The sequence below is a fragment of the Triticum aestivum genome, chromosome 1D (genome assembly GCF_018294505.1).
Source record: "Triticum aestivum cultivar Chinese Spring chromosome 1D, IWGSC CS RefSeq v2.1, whole genome shotgun sequence".
NCBI classification, from domain to species: domain Eukaryota; kingdom Viridiplantae; phylum Streptophyta; class Magnoliopsida; order Poales; family Poaceae; genus Triticum; species Triticum aestivum.
The window spans coordinates 350402277-350420422 of NC_057796.1; the positions used below are offsets into that span (position 1 = coordinate 350402277).

The following is an 18146-nucleotide window of genomic DNA, read 5'->3' on the forward strand; positions in this document are numbered from 1 at the left end:
TAATTTCAACATCATAGAATTCAATACATATCCATGAATTGCTGAAGATGCGTCAGATACTGAGCGTTTGTTGACTCTCTGAGAGAATCGATGTAGTAAACTGTGTTCTTGTTTGGAACAATGAATACCAATATCTAGTGATCACTACATATTAAGAAAGCCATGAACTTACGAATTATGTCGAAATCTGAAAGACAATAAGTGTATGCGTGGTTGTTTACTTGACTTACCATTCATGATATGGCCAGAGAAATGATTCTGCATGGGACGTGTTTTCGAAGAGACGGACAACCGTGTTAACGGCCCAGTCCCGTAGGTCCTTACCATGTATTGTTGTGCCATTTGCTAATTCAGGATCTATGGAATACACACTCTCCCTTTTTCTTCTCTGCGCGTTCAATCCCTTGAGAGGAATAAAATGTAGTTAGCTCTTTATCATTTACAGCCTTGTATGGAGAAGTTGATCAGAGTTTGTTAAGTACTTACAAAATCAGGCATCTAACAAGAGTGGCATCGAGCACATTGAAGTTGAATAAGAGATGTAAGTTCTCGAAACTCTCATGGATGGAACCAACATCGTGTCAGAAATGATCTCTATTGTAGTGGACTAGCAAACCATGAAGACCTGCTGACATTTGATCCATGCAATATTCATGTAACTCGCGGCAATTGGAGCTGCACTCATCAAAGTATTCGCCAACAAGAAATGGCTGGCCATAGACGTAATTGCGTGCTTCAAGTACGTCTGCTTTACTTTTAGCAAGCAACAAACGTACTTCTTCATCATCCATGGCGTCAGAAATAATATTACTCCCCAATTTGAACAAGCTGCTGTTAATTTGGTTCTAGGCGATGTGTGCTTTAAGTAAGAGGCAATCGTTCTCTTTCCTCTTCACTCTCCCGCCGCGCTTCCTCGTGGTCGTGGGTGTAGCCTTTTTGGCCACTTCCTTCTTGGTACTTGAAGCATTTCTGGCAGAACGTCTGGTTGCCTGCAAGGTAGACTGCCGAGCAGACGGTGAAGCTTGGACGGACTGCTTAACAAACGGTTTATCTATGCCGGACCGCTGAGCTGGCGGTGCTGCTGTGACGGACTGCTGGGTTGTAGGAGCAGAGGCATCGGACTGCTGACCATGCGTTGAAGCTATGTCGGGTTTTTGCGCAGGTGGTGCCAACTTGTCGGTGTGATGAGGAGGCCGTGCCAACGCGTTGGTTTGCTGAGCAGGAAGTGCTGACGCATTGGTATGCTGATCACGTGACTGCGGACCGACGGACTGATGAGCAGTCGGTTCTGGACCTACAGACCGCTTAGCAGGTGGTTCCAAAGCATCAGACTGCTTAGCAGTCTGTTCCACCAGGTTGGTCTGCTGAGCATGTGCTGCAGGTGGGTCTCCCCTGGCTGCTTCAGCGGCCGGCATCTGAACCGGTGGTGCATCTTCAGCAGTTGTAGGCCTTGCCACTGGCTGCTTTGGGGCGGAGGATGACATGGCCTATACGCCACAAAGTCGGGCCGGCTGATCACAGGTTGATGCATCAGCCCGCGAGAGCTGCTGTGGCAAGGAGAGCGTCCCCGATTGAGGGGCGACAGTGGTTGCTCTTGGTGGGGCTTCAGGGATCTCATCGATGAACTCTATTTCCTTTCATGGCCACTGGATGTGATGTAACAGTGTTTCTCCCAAGGTCCTTTGCTCAACGAAGTCTCCTAGGACATTCTTCAGGGCAAATTCATTGAATCCAGGCTTTACTTCAGTCATGTAGCACTTCACAAAGCCCGGCATCAATGGCACATTGTCCAAGAAGAGGCCATCTTCCAAGAAGGGTGGGCAAACCCAGGCTGTTGCACATTTTAATGTACCTTCATAATGTGCAAGCACGCCATTTAGTCTGTCTTTCATTCCAGATAGATCAGATATAGCATCATCACGAGCAGCTGCAGTCTCAGTGTCGCTGGGGTCAGCTGATGCACAACTACTATTGTGCAGTGTTGTCGCGCAATAAGCAACATCCTCCATGCCCACCTCCCCTCCCATCTGCTGGCTATCTGTCAGTGTTAGAGTCTTCTGCATCATCATTGACTCCTCAACATCCTTTCGAACATCCGGATAAATCTCCTTCCTCAACCTTTCATACAATGCATTCTGCTTCATTTCACTCCTCGCTTTTTCCATGCCGAGCCTCTCTTCTTTGCTGAGTGTGAAAGCCCTCTTGTGCGGGACATTAACACCTATACCCATTGCACGGCCAGGGGGCTCTTTTGTTTCTAGAGCAATGGACAGAATGTCACATGGACCTGAGTTCCTGTAGAACCTTCCAGGGATCTTCGAAGCCTCTAACATCCCTTGATACAGTTTGGCGTCACATGAGTGTTCAAAGTAATAAGTTCCGTCATCACGCCTCTTTGCATGTGCCCGCAAGTAGTCTCTGGTGTGTTCGCCCCTGATTTCACTAAAGGCCGGATTCCCACCCACCGCTACTCCTTCTTTGTCCTCCTGTTCCCATATTAGTTTCATGCCGTAGTATCCTGCCACACCCATACGGTGGGGGTGTATGTTCTTCTTCTAAAGTTCCGATTGCTTGAAACTCTTCTCAGCAAACTCTTTAGTTGCCCTGACCCTTTTGAATTCTGCCCAGTCCGCCTTTGTAATTTGGGGGTATGCAGGGATTGGGTCCTTGCCTTCACTCAAGTACTTCTTGTACAACATGTGCTTCCAGTTTCTCCAAGCATCCCTAGCCTTCTTCAGTGCAGCGTGTTCCACCTGCATTCTCCACTGCTCTGGAACATTGAAGTGATCCACGATCTCCCGGACTATCCTTCGCCGTGTTTCTGTGTCAGCCTTCCGAAACCCCGGCAGATTAATGGTGAGCCTTGCCCCGCCAACAAATCCACACACACTCCTGAACCTCATGCGTGCTTTATCTGGTTTAGTTGGAGCCCAAGACTTTAAATCAATCTCGGTTACTTCATATACACCTTTAGGCTGGTGTGTGGGCTTCCTTGGAGCGTTCCTCTGTGTCCTGACCGGAAGGATAATTGCTGCAGCTCTATCCCGTTCAAGATTACTTGATCCCTCACAATCTGCTGAAGACCTAGGGTTGTCCGGATCAGATGAAGATACATCGCCTGAAGCATGAGTGCAGTCGCTGCTACTCGGCATCTACAGAGAACACATGCGAAACTCGGGAAAGGAGGATAAGCATAAAACTAACAACTTTGTATCAAGCTTTCTAAACATGACATGCAACAATTTAGAAAATGTACGGCTAGTTTGTGTGACTTGGATGCCCGCGATCTGTAAATAGGAAGTAGCTTATTGGAACAAATACATCTTATATGTAGTAAGGAAGGTAGATAATGAACATATATACGCTCTCCGTTATTTTATAGCCAATTTGGGAACATACGGAACGAAATTGGAAGAGGGATTGCGAGGAAATATGCCTCACTGCGATGGAGAGCAGTAACTAGCAGGCTTCTTCATGCAAACCCGGCCGGACCACAGGAGAGGCGAGGGTTACTGCATCGATATGCTCGAGGGTGGCTGGCGAGCAAACGAAGACGGCGAGGCACGGTCTGCCATCTGTTGGGAACGTCAGTGGAGGTAGGCTTGACGCCGAAGAGCGGGCACACGGCCGGGGTGAGCACGGCGGTGCCGGAGAGGGTTCTTATGTGGATCTGGGGGAGGGGGGAGCTAGAGATGGAGATTGGGTGGACTAGTTGAGTGAAACGCGGGCAGACGGTGGGGGGGGGGGGGGGTGTTGGCGGCCTAGGTGAAAAGGGTGAAAAATATCCCCGGTCGCCGCACGCGCGGAAAGGCCTATGCAAACCGTTGCCTCTAAGCGCTCGTGTGCACAAACAGAATACTTTCGTTTGAAATGAAGACATACTAATTTTGAAATGAAGACGTGAGTTCATCGTTTCACCTCTAAAATTTTCCCAACGTAAAGCAATCACAATTATACCACGGGTTTGATTTGTTGGCGCATTTCAGGTCTCGTGTGCTATATGTAAGACATTTTTTGGCATTTACCGTGCATTTTGGCATATAAATCAATTCCTAGCCGGACTGCATTTCCTGTTGAAAGGGATGAGGATTGCCGTTCGATCTGGGAGCATCCAATGGTGCAGACGTATGATCCGTGGGGTTTGGGTTCTGGCCAATCAGAACGCACGACTCTGATCGCACGTGCAGCAAAGGGGGGTGGGGCATCGACCACGGTTTGATAGGCACACGGCTTTTGTGAGTGAACCGTGTGCTATTTGAAAACATTTTTTTGTGAGGGGCTATTTGAAAACATTTACATGTGCTGTCGAAAGGGCTGAGGATCGCCGTTTGATCAAGGAGAATCCAACGATGCAGACGTACGATCCGTGGGGTTTGGGTTCTGGCCAATCAGGACGCACGACTAAGATCGTGCGCGTGGCAGGGGGGGGCATCGGCCACGGTTTAGTGGACACACGACTTTCATGAGTGAACCGTGTGCTATTTGAAAACATTTACATTACCTAACATCAAATTTTTGTTTGAATGAAAACATGAGTTCATCGTTTTGCCTCCAATTTTTTCCACGGTAAGAAATCACGATTGTACCCTATGCTTTGATTTTCTAGTACATTTTACCAGGCGGCAGGCCTCGCTAGAAATCTCGAACTTTGAATATGCAAAAAAAATCTCGTTTATACCTATATATATATATATATATATATATATAGACTTAGCTATTCTGTTACTAGTAACATAATAATATTCTGTTACTCCGGGCTTATAAGGAGCGAGCGATCACACGCGAACCTGACCGACCGAAAGCCCACTGAATCTTCCCAGGCCTGAAACGAAAAAAACCAGCCACACTGGAGCCTCGTGAGACCCCCATCGTTCCATGCCCACGACACGATCCTCCCCACCACCCCGCCGCCGCGCGACTCCCAACCAGCGCGCCGCTGCCCATCTCCCTTCCCAGCGCCGCCCCCTAGCTCCCTCCCCAGCGCCGCCGCCCAGCTCCCTCCCCAGGGCACCGCCGCCCGACTCCCTTCCAACGCCGCCGCCCAGCTCCCTCCCCAGCGCGCCACCACCCGACTCCCTTCCAGTGTGCCACCGTCCGGTTCCCTCCCCAGCGAGCCGCCGCCAACCCCTCCACCATCGCGCCGTCATCTCCCTGCCCCCTGCCGCCACACCGCCATCTCCCCTGGTCGCCGCCGCACCACCATCTCCACTGGTCACCGCAGTCGCGCTGCCATCTCCCCTGCCCCCCACCGTCGCGCTGCCATCTCCCTGGATCCCATCTCGCCGTTCACCACCGGGTGCCCCTGCAGCGCTACCTCCTCCCGCCGGTGGGGCTCCGTCGCTGCAGCCCCCCAGCTGTTCACTACCGCCACCCGAGTCGTTCAACGGGCATACGACAAGCAGTTCGACGTCACAGCCTAGGAGGCTGGCTCCTTTCCCTCCCTCCACATCGTTCTGGCTGATCTCCACAATCTGAATCGCACAAGAGGTGCATCCTGTACAAATAGGAGGAGGATCTCGAGATGCTGCTGCTACTATTTCTTTATATTCGTGACATGTGGCTACACAATCTTGTCCTATTAATCCATCTAAAGTTTTGTCAGGTTTGTCGACTCCTCACCCTTTCTCTTTGGAAAACACTAACGCCCACATGTGTGGGTGTTAGCCAACTCGCCCACACGCCTTGATCGCCACCCAGTACCTTTTGCACGAATCTTGGCATGAAAGGGCTGATTTTATGTGCCACGTAGGACAACTCGCGTGTGTGGCATGTGAGGGAGTTCGCCCGCACGCTGTTTTCCTTCCGATGTCAGCGTTTGCGACTCGGGGCGTGCGGTGGAACTGCCGTCGCGCCCGCACGCCCCGCACGACTTCTGTCCCCCATCTCCCACGACTGCCCAGTTGCCATGTTTTTTGCAGGTTACATGGCAACTGCCCTGTTCGTAATTGTAAGCAGATGTCAACTCTCTTTTTTACCCTGAACATGTTATTGTTGCCACGTCTTTTTTGTAGCGCTACATGGCAACTGTCTAGTGTTAGTAGGTGGCAACTCCTAAAGATACCACCGCAGTCCACATGCCCGTCTCCTCTCCCACACACCAAAAGCTATCAGTTGCCATGTGTTTTTGCAGGGTACATGGCAACTGCCCTAGTGTGCTTGTAAGCAGATGGCAACTCTCTCTTTACCCAGACATGTTTTTTTGCCATGTTTCGTAGTGCTACATGGCAACTGTCTAGTGTAGTAGGTGGCAACTCGTAAAGTTTTCAAATCATGGCAACTGTAGTAGACCAGACCATACATGGCAACAGCTGCAGTTGCCCAAAAATGGCATCCGGCACTTGACCTGAGATGGCAACTGCAGTTGAGCAATCATGGCAACTGTAGTTGTCCGACATGGCAACTGTAGTTCAGCGACATGGCAACTGTAGTTGTCCGACATGGCAACTGCAGTTCAGCGACATGGCAACTGGAGTTACATGTACATGGAGGAGGGTTCGGACCATGGCAATCGCGGCGGGACGTGTGGTTACTGCCACGCGGGGCGTGTGGCTCGCAGGCGGGGAGGGGTGACAGTCGAGACGGGTCGTGCGAGCCGCGTGGTCGCTCGCCCGGACGTGCTCATGCGGGCGATCACGCCGCACACCGATCGTGCGGGCTGTAGCGGGGTGCGCCCGGACGTGCTCGGGCAGGCGGGCCTGTGTCGATGCCACACGGGGCGTGCGACAGATACCCCCTAGATGCCACACGTGTGGCAGTTATCGACATCCTTCTCTTTTCATGTAATCCATTCAGGACAAGTTCAAGTATAGGTAAGAAGATTCTCACCACAGATAAATTGATCTGGAGCTCTTCAGTTTGACAATTTTCAGTTGGTGTGGAGCTTGTCAGTTCGGCAGTTTTTCAGTTCGTGTGGAGCTTTTCAGCAGATAAAGCTTTATTGTAACATCCCAAAATTCTAAATTCTGGAATGTTATATTAAATAAATAATTTTGATTGTTTGTTTGTTTGTTGTGTGATTGATGGTGTGAAATTGAGTGGAAATAGATTTTTTTTGAGAGTTAAATGAGAGGGAATAAAGGGACTTTCCCAAAACTTTCATCTTGCATGTTTGATCTCCGTGAATTCAAATTCATCTCATCACAAAACCCTAGAGTGAAGATAATATGACTTCTTCCATTCAAACAAATGAAAGGGGGTTAAGAAGAATTGAATTTCATTTGAAAACTTTCAAATCAGAAACTTTATGCCACTCAAGGATTTTCATGAGAGAAGATAATAGGACTTCTTCAAAATATATGAAATAGAGTGGGAAGTTATGGGGAACACTTTTGAATTTCACTTCGTTCACTTTTGAAAAGTTTTCCATTCTGAGTTTCAAGATCATTTCAAAAAAAAGAGAGGATAAGATGACTTCCTCAAAATATAAAAGAGTTGGAAATTTCATTTGGATATTAGTTGGAGTTTTTAGAACTTATTTGGTATTTATTCAATTTGCAAAAAGTGCATTAAATGCATTAGGAAAATATTTTCAAATTCCTCTATGCTTGAATAAATGTTGACTGTGCTCTAGATATTCCAAGATAATTTTAGAAATTATTGTGGTATTTTAGGATTTTGTTTGGTTTCGTTTTGGCCTCGGAAAGTTTTTGTAAAAAAAAACACAGCTCGGCCCAGGAGTGCCCCGCGGCCCAGCCAGCCGCGCACTAGGCCCAAGGCCAGCGCCGCGCCTCACCCGCCTGGCTCGCCCGTACCTGGACTCCCTTCGCTCTCTACCCGCTGCTGCCGCTGACGCATGGGGCCCGCCCATCATCCCTAACCTCTCGCTCGCTCCGCTCAGGATAGAGCACGCGCTCGCGCTCCCGCAACCACCGGTGCCATTGCCCTCGGGATAGGACGGGGCTTGCCTGCTCCCGTCGCCTGCTCCCATCCGTGCTCCCAGCGAGTAATTTTCATCCGACGGCTGCGCAGCTTATCTCCACCCACGCCCCTTTTCCAGCGAAAGAAAACACGTTACAAAAACTCGTATTCTCTGTCTGTTATCTTTCCGTAATACTTGGCACAGCTTATCTCCACCCACATCTCTCTCTCTCTCTCTCTTATCTGTCCGTAATACCTGGCAAGACTCCCGCTGCACTAATCTGGAGGGAAAATGAGGCTAATCTCAATTTTTGCCGCCAACATACAGAACAAAGAGGTTTGGGCGCCAAACCTCTTAGACCTTTGTTAATCCAGACGAAAATACACAAACACGCAAATCTCACCATCACCCACATCAATCAGGAACAAGATCCTTGGCAGAAGCACGTCAAACAAATTCAATATCAGGCAAAAGAAGGAAATTCACAAGGCTAAGGTGCATCAATCGGGCAGAAGCAAGGCCACCTAGGGGCTGAAGGAAAGGGGCATCTTGTTCCCCATGGCTTCTTCAAGCATCGATCCTCAAATCCATGAGGACGGTGATGAATCTCAGTGACCAAAAGTATAGTCTTCATGATCTCTTTTCGTTGTTCTTTTCCTTGTAGAATCTACTGATTAATTTTCCCTGCTGATAAAGATCAAAAATGCCTTCATGATTGTAGATTGTTAATTCTTCCTGATGAAAACAAAATTGAAAATGTCGATCATGATCATAAAACATCTGTGTTTGCTTCGTATAGGATGCTACAGCTTATGGATCGGTTATAATTATACTAGCCTTATGCCTGGTACATGAAGAAACTGCACATGTCAAAATAGATGCTTAATACTCAGTTAATACTCTAGTCAGCATATTCTAATAAAACAGCAGCCCGTGAATATTAGTCTACATTGTTTGATAATACTGTTATGACATGGGTAATCTTTTTTTAATCCTTGTTTCATAAATCCAGTCAAATTACGCATGGTAAGCACAATACAACATATGTGAAAATGTGCATTAACAAAATTGAATACTAATTCATACAGGATGTGCAAGAAAATGTTGCAACAAATTGTACTGACAACAGGTTACCAAAGATTGACATGACATTTTTATCGGAAGAGGAGGCCTACTCATTTTATAACAAATATGCAAAAGCTACTGGTTTTAGCATCCGAAGAGGGAGTCACCATAAAGTGAAGAATACTACTGTAATACAACAACGGACATTTACGTGCTCCCGTCAAGGTATGGGTTGCTTGTATTTTGTTTTGGTTATACTACTATTACTTTTGGTTTCACTAAGATAATTACTTTAATTGACAGGATTCCGTGCTGAAGATAGCAGAGAGGATTCTTTCAGTTACAGTAGGCCCGAAACACGATGTGGTTGTCAAGCCCATATGAAGATAAGTCTCAAAAATGGATTATATTATGTGTACGAATTTGAGGCAGCACATAACCATCCTCTTGCTACTGGAGACATGGCCCTATACTTAAGATCCCAAAGGAAAGTCACAGAAGAACAAATAGCAAACACTGAAGTCGCAAAGTCTGTGGGCATTTCAAATAAAGCAACTATAGATCTTATGGCCAAAGAAGCATGTGGACTTCCAAATCTTGGGTTTGCACCCGAAGATATGAAAAATCGTTTGTACTCTAAGAGAACACTGCAAGCAAAGAAAGGAGACACATGGGGGGTGTTAGAATACATGGAGAAGAAGGTAAAAGAAGATGCCAATTTTTTCTATTCAATTCAAGTTGATGAGGATGATCTGATAACTAATATTTTCTGAGCTGATTCGAAAATTATATCAGACTATGCAATGTTTGGTGATGTTATATGCTTTGACACCACATATAGGAAACTAGATGATGGGCGTCCCTTTGGTTTGATTGTTGGGGTGAATAATCACAAGAAAACCATGGTCTTTGGTGCTACACTTCTCTATGATGAAACTGCTGAAAGTTTTGGTTGGCTTTTTAGAACATTTCTAACAGCTATGTCTGGGAAACATCCAAGGACTATTCTGACCGATGAAGATGCAGCAATGGCCAAGGCAACCAGTAAAGTCCTTCCTCAGTCTCACCATAGACTTTGTGTGTGGCATATGAATCAAAATGCTTGCAAGCACCTTGCTGGGGTTGTTGAAGAATATAAGAAGTTCAATGCCGATTTCCAGCATTATATCTATGATATTGAGGAAGAAGACGACTTTATAAATGAATGGAATAGAATGCTAGACAGGTATGGACTCCGTGACAATATGTGGCTGCAAAGGCTGTTTGAAAAAAGGGAGCAATGGGCACTAGTGTATGGCAAAAATACATTCTCAGCCCACATGAGCACTACCCAAAGAAGTGAAAGCATGAATAATGAACTAAAGCGGTACATTAGTATTAAATATGACATGCTTACTTTTTTTGAGCATTTTGGGCGTCTGGTTGCGGATAAAAGATTTGTAGAGGTGAAGTGTGACTTCAAGGCGTCACAAACTACTCCCAAGCTGAAGGCAGAAGGTAGCTATGTGTTAAGGCAAGCCGCAACTACATATACTCCCGCAATATTCAAGATGTTTCAGGAGCAAGTAATTCGGACCCTGAACTATGACACATTTCTTTGTGATTCAAGTGATAAAGAGAAGAAGGTTTACACAGTAAAATTTCATGGAACGCAGCGCGAGCATGTTGTCAGTTTTTATCCAAACGAAGAAAAGGTCAATTGCAGTTGCAAGAAGTTTGAATTTGCTGGAATCCTCTGCTCTCATTGCTTAAAGATACTTGATATTAATAATATCAAGCATATCCCTGAACACTATATACTGAAAAGATGGACAATTGATGCGAAAGTGCTAGAGATAACAAGCAATCGCAATCTGCATGAAGATCTAAAAGCAAGAATGTCGAACTTTTACAAGGACTTGTGCAGAATGTTTATCCATATAGCTGCTCGCGCCGCAGAGTCCGATGAAACATATGATATGGCTGCTAAATGTGCAGAGCAGCTAGCACGAGATGTGGAGCAAAGCTTGAAAATTAGAGTTGATCCAGACCCAAATCCAGATTTGGGTGACTCCTCTGTTTCGCAAGGTATATAGTTATATACTATACTACTAGTTGCATAGAGTATATTCAAAGACTTACATTTAACTATATGGTTGCAGGTCCGAACATCGACTCTACTAGAGTTTCAAAGCATAACGAGGGGCTTCACATGCCAAGAGGTATAAAGGTCAAGGAGAAGACTGTACGAGGATCAGCGAGACCCGTTGGTGGCTTGGAGAAAGCAAAAACAACGAAGAAAAAGAAGATAGATGATTCTTTACGACTACAACCTGAAATGCCTTTCACAAATCAAATGCCTACGTATAACCCAATCTTAATGGTATAAGAAGTCAAAGCTTTTTGACTTTATCTCCTTTTTAAACTTGAACCACACTAAGTTTTGTTGTTAATCTTCATAGGGTCAATTCAGAGAAAATATTGTACCAGGATCAGCAAGACCCACTGATGGCTTGGAGAAAGCAAAAACAAAGAAGAAAAAGAAGACAGTCAATTCTTTACAAGAAGGACCTGAAATACCTTTGACAAACCAAATGCCTGGGTATTTACCACAGTACAATCCAACCCAAATGGTATAAGAAGTTTAATTATTAAACTATTTCCCATTTTCAATCACCTGTGACCTAAGCTTTGCTATTTATCTGCGTAGGTTCAACTGGGAGCTCTGCCAAGTCATGCTTACCCCTATTTAGCACATTACAACTCAAGTCTGCAACAATCCATTGGTCTGTCGACCCCTACGATGATGCCAGGACAAAATATATTATTCTTCCAACAACAGACTCCTACCAGTGGTACTTCTACCCCTATGATAATGGCAGGACAGAATCTACCATTCTTCCAACAACAGAATCCTACCATTGGTACCTGTAGCCCTACGATGATGCCAGGACAGAATCTATCATTCTTTCAATAGCAGACTCCTACCAGTGGTACTTCTACCCCTATGATGATGCCCGGACAGAATCTATCATTTCTCCAGCAACAAAATCCTACCGTGGTACCTCTACCCCGGTGATGATCCCAGGACAAAATCTACCATTCTCCCAACAACAAAAGCCAGCTTAATCAATGTTATAGATTTTTATTTCATGTACTTCTGTGCAATTCTATTAGAACCTATGAGTATACGACCATGGATTGAAGGAGACTATCTATATCAATCAGCAATTAACTGAATAAGCAATTTGTGACTGTGATAAATATAAAAATAGTCTTATTTGTCTTGTATTGAATAGGCTTGGTTAGCATCAGGTACAAACTGTACTATTACCAACATCATAGATTAGTTTGTCTAACCTGACAAACAGACCATTAGTCGATCACTATGGTAATGGAGCGCCACTGTCACCTGGATGAGGATGAGCCAAACCATACGACTTTGCATGCATCGATCTAAGGAGTAGTTTGTTCACTTAGTTGAACCTCTTTCTGGCATCATCTTGTATGCAAATATCACCATCAGTAGCTAATTAACTTTCAGTTTATTTTCAACCAGTAAACGACACCATCAGCATTTTGTGCAATGCAAGATATTCCCATGTCCGAATCCACTGTGTTTGAACTATGTATTTTGTTGCCTCAAAAATTAAACATCTTTAAAAATATATAAAATTGAGCACCTTCGTTACGCAGCAAAACAGTGATAGAAAGGAATTATCAACTAAAACTGAGCTAACTAGGTATCCAGGACATTTAGAAACTAATTTCGGTCTATAATTTTGCACTCACATAATTTGAGCTTTTAACGAATCACTTTATGGAACAAATTAATTTGCAAGGCCCCGATGTGCATGTGTGCTTAATTGGTACTCCCTCCGTAAACTAATATAAGAGCGTTTAGATAACTAAAATAGTGATCTAAACGCTCTTATATTAGTTTACAGAGGGAGTACTAGCTAGCTGTTGACTTGCTCGGATGTGAACTGAAGGGAAAAGAAACCAGAGGAGACATCTGTATTCTGCACAAAACAGTAGAGAGGAGGATGGAAGGGAGCGAGGGTGAGTTGCCGTACTGACCATGGCGCTAGTAGGCTAGGTCGGCAGCCGAATGGCCGGTGTCGGGCCCGTGAAGACCCGCTGGATGGCGGCCGCCCTCGTCGCTCGCCGCGGCCTCTGCCCTGCCACCGCCCGTGGTCTTCAGTGGCGGCACAACAGCCACCACCACCTCCACTATCCCGACCCGAGCTCCACCATGGCTGCCCCCATCGCAGGCAACTCCAAGACCTGGCCCTTCCGCGAGGACGAATCAAGAGGAGGAGCCGGTCTTGCGGCGGGAGAAGCCGAAATCTGGGACGAGCGCGGCGCCATAACTGCGGACTACGGTGAGACAAGGCAGTGGACACCGACGGACCTCCCGCCGGAGGCCGCGAAGACGCCTTGGGGAGGTAGCCGATCCACTCGATGCCTCCGCTCCCCACGGTCGACTGTCGGCGCGAATACGTATTGGGGCAAACGGAAATACGGGAGCTTCGTGATTTCTTTTTTGCCAGAAAAGACGCACGGGGAAGGAAAATAGCGCCAGCCGTTAGATGCAGAATTAGCCAAGGGGAGCACGGATGGGAGCAGGCGACGGGAGCAAGCAAGCCCCGTCCCTCGGAATAAGCCTTATCCCCTAGCCCCGAGCACCCCTCTCCGTGCCTATATAAACCCCGGAGCCCGTTCTCTCCATTCTGCCATTCCGTTTCGCCTCACACCGCTCATAGCCGTCACCCCGTCCACTTGGATCTCGCTGGAGCTAAAGCTCTCCGCCATTGTTTCCGTCGTCGGTGGAACCCCATGCCCTCTCCTCTCTGTAAAAAAAAATGTGTTCCCTTGCCGTCCCGTATCCGTTTGACATATTTGTTGCCCCTAGGTTTCGCCGGAGACGCTGCCCCGACGACCTGCGTCCTCGCCGGAGCACGAAGCCATCGTCCCCGCGCAGCACGACCTCGACGTCCCCGACGTGAGCTGCCTCCACCACCGGACCGCCAACGCTGCGCCGGTCCCGTTCGCCTTCTTCCCCGCCACCGGAGGCCGCCGCAGCCGCCGCCCCTGTTCGCCGTCCTCGCTCGCTGTGAGCCGCCCGCTTCTCCCCGTTCGTTTAGTTTATTTTATTTTATTATTAGATTGGTTTAGTATTAGATCGGTTAACCCGGTTTTAGTTAAACCGAACGGTTTTTATTAAAACCGATTGTTGGTTTTTTTAATTAGCCACCGCATAGTGTTTTTCTTATTTAGTGGCCGTTCGCTATATATGCTTCCGCAGCGAACGATGCTCGGCCAGCCACGAGCTGCCACGTGGCCGAGGACCTGCTCGCGATTATTTTCTTCTCTGTCTAGTCCCTGTAATTAGCAGATTAGTCCCTGATCTTAGATTAGCCATAACTTTTTAACCGTAGATCCAAACTTGATGAAATCAGCGGAAAATTCTTCGTCATGATTAGATCTATCCAGTGGTATCATATTTGTAAACTTTTGTCAGATTCAAATTTGAACTTTATTCAGATTTGAATTCGAACTTCAATTGGCCATATCTCATAAATCGTAGCTCCGATTAAGTTGATTCTTTTTGCACTTTGTCACCGTAGCCAAACCTGTCACTTGGACCAGTCTCATGGCACTTTTCACACACTTAGGATTTGTCCATAGTAATTTTACTCGTATGCCTTGTATGCACCGTGCTTCACATCACAAATTCTGAACCCCATGCCTATGTTGTGTTGCACTTAGAATATTTTGTGATAGTTGAGCGTGTTGGATTTTCATTTGGATTTTTCAAGTCTTTTCATGTTGCATGTTATTTGGTTCTCCGAAATGATTGCTTATGTGAATGCAATATTTGACTTTATAGATTTTCATCGGAGAGTGACGAATAGTTCTATTAAGTAAAATTTTGAGAGCGATATAATCTTCATCAACTATTACCAGGCAAGTTCACATTTGACCATTCTTCCAATTACCTATGTTTATATTATGCACTTAGTCCTTTTGTGGTAGGATTGCATGGTAGGATTTATTGTTGCCAGATGGCTATGCCGTTACCTAGTAGTTCATTTGAGGTAGGTCTGATCTATACATCCTTGTCACCACCGTGTAAGTTTATTTTTGCCTCGCTAAATGTAGACGTGGTTTGGGAAGCGAACATGGTGAGACATGAGTGACAAAGTAGTAAGCAGGACCAAGACTTGTAAATGAACTACCTGGGCGGTATTTGGTTTGAACGGTGGTGAAGTACAGTGGGAGCATGCATGGTTAATCCATGGTGGTGCACCACTAGTGGTCGGTCGCCCAGGCTCAAAGAGATCAATCGTATTCTCATGTCTAGAAGCTTACGTGTGCAGCCACAAGCCAATATGGGCTCTGGCTTAGTTGAGTAGTTAGTGTGACGCCTTCCGGGATGGGCTAGCAGATGTAGAATGAGTAGGTGTACCGGCCTATCCGTGGGTTAAGGGGAAATACTTTCGAAAGACTATGTCTTGGTCATCCTGTTCTCAAACACCAGGCAGTGCGAGAATTTCAAGGGAGGCGATCGAGTCTTGTGGGGAAAAGTGCGCAAACCTCAGCAGAGTGTTAAAACCTAATTGATTAGCCGTGTCCCTGGTTACGGACAACTTGAGCATCTAGTAGTGAAAATGCCGGGAGATTCCCTCACCTTTAATTAAACAGTTGGGTTTTAAATGAAACTTGGGATTGGATTGAGTTGGGTTTGCCAACTCATCCTATGCTATACTGTAGTGATAGAATAATATCTTTTATTCTAGGGAAAACCTAGCTTTATGCAAAAACTAAACTTAGAGCTTTCCACCAGCCAAATTGCATGTACAAATAGGTTCATTAATTTTATGATGTGACTTGCCAGTACATTCAATGTACTGACCTACACGGCTGCAACGTCTTATATTGCAGGAATTTCTACGACGAGTAAGAGTTACGTTGTAGGGTTACGGTCTACACTCAACTTGCCGTTGGCGTTGGTGGGACTCCACACCCGTTCGATTATTTCCGCTGAGACTTATGAGGTATATATCAGTTTTACGTTATTTATACATGTGATTGCACTTTGATATACACATGATGTATTGTGTGTGCCAGCATACCGATCCAGGGATGGCACGGATACACAAAGGCTTGACCGTTTGAGGTCGGGTCGCTACATTTAAAAAAATGCACTAAAAGTGTTCTGTTTTGGGGTACCTCACGGCTTTGTGTAGCTATTGTATGTCTTCTGAATCATGATGCATGCTTTTCTTTTGTACATATCTTTAGTGCGTGTGTCGAAGGCTAGTAAGTTCTACTGCCAGTATATGCCAAGTTCAGAGATGTTGCCATCGATGGCATGGAGCGAGCCGCGTCTCGCACCCCCATCAGCTACAGGTCACGGACTCCGGCGGCTGCAGTTCACGGACTCTGCCAGCTGAAGGTCCTGAGTATCATTTTTCCCTGAAGTCCATGTATCGAGATATGATATCTGATCAGTTCCACAAATATTTTAGCTTAAAAGCTTAGCTGGTTCGGTTGTACTGACCCATTCGCCTGTTTTACTACCTCTAAATAAACTTGCAAGAATGACTAACACGTGAAAAAAATAGGACTTAATGTTTAAACCAGTACATGCTCCTTGTTGATAAAATCGAGCCCATTCAAAGTAGTCACAATTGGACTAGGATGCTATGTTTCATCGTTATCTAACAGTGCATACATTGTTATCTAAGTGCAGTACATCGTTATCTTACAGTGCAGTATGTCGTTATCTTATAGTGCAGTACAGTAAATCATGATCTAACATTTTTACAGGAGCTGCAAGCCATATACAGAATTTATACTGAAAAGTGTTGCAGATACATGACTTATAAGGCTACCAGAGGCTACTACACCTCCAGATTATTAACAGCCTACTACTTACTTGCTTCCAACTCACTAGTAACACATTCTAAGGTTCCTAAACGGCTACTTCAGAGCGCTGTTGCTATTCTGTGTGTAAAGGTCCTCATTTTGTTGATGGTGGCATCTTACAAAGAAAAGGTAACCTGCTTTTACTTATTATTCTTGTTCTTTGCCCTTCAAATACGGAAGTAGAATCAATGTTAATAAACATTTTCACAACTTCTCTCATTGTCGGTCGCTCAAAAGGTGCTCGAATAATTCAAGCAATGGCAAATGTTAAAGACCTTTATTATAACTTCTGATGCATAGTTGCCAACTTTTAGATCACGAACCACTATAGTATATCGGTGAACAATGGGATCAAACCCATTTTGATCATGACATGATCAAAAATGGAATGGTGGGAAGTAGCAGGTTCTGTTTCTAGTAAATGGGACCACGGTCAGCCTTCTGCCCAGGCAAACCTCTTTTCTTCCTCCCAGGCACAGCCGCGGCATCCTTTTCAGTCCAAATCGACCACTGGCTGCCGTCCAAGTTGAATCCCTTCTACAATCTTCGCCAAAGCAGCCAGCCTCTGCCATGTTCGCCTAGCTCCATCGCCAAAGCAAACGGTGCAGGGTGTTTTCGCTAGCTCTCTTTGTTTTTGTTTCTGTTCTTAGCTGCCACAACATCGCTTGGTTTAATGCTTTTAAAAGAGTTCAGTTAATATATTCTGAGTAGTTCAAATACAAGAGTTAAGAAAAGTACAAAGTTTTGATAGAGCTGATAGAGAGTTTTGACAAAGTGGGAAGGGATTCGTTCAGTACTAGAGCACTCAACCAAAAAAAATCAATGTTTTATTAGGATGGTAGGGGAAGAGAGTAGTCCGGGATAGCAAGTTCATTGCACAAAAAATGCTGGGAAGTTCATATGAAGTAGGAACAACTAGGTAAAAAGGTTTACCCAAGAAATACCTTGGCAAATTCACATGGCAGACACCTTGGGGTAAGTACAGGTTTTTTTTTCCTTTGTCAACAAATCAGCGATGGTACTAATACATAAATTTTCGTGTATGTGATGAATTTCTATAAAAATGTTCAATATAATTTTTTAGCAATTCATTTTGTATAAATGAAGTATTTTAAAGTACATAACTTTTTAGGTTTTGTTGTGAACTTGTGACATTACTGCACATGAACTTGTTGTTCTTTTTTACATGAACTTGTGCATGCTAATTGGTGGCTGTTGTGTGTGTGCAGGGTACATCCAACGACAACCAGTAGGCGACAAGTGTACTGGTGAGCAGCGGGACAGTAGCATGAAGCAGTTGATTAGTTGT

At 45.5% G+C, this 18146-nt stretch overlaps 1 pseudogene; it reads left to right on the top strand.

Moving 5' to 3' along the window:
- The first annotated feature begins 8826 nt into the window (after window positions 1-8826).
- LOC123159257 (protein FAR1-RELATED SEQUENCE 5-like) lies at window positions 8827-11937 on the top strand (annotated as a pseudogene).
- Window positions 11938-18146: the final 6209 nt, after the last annotated feature.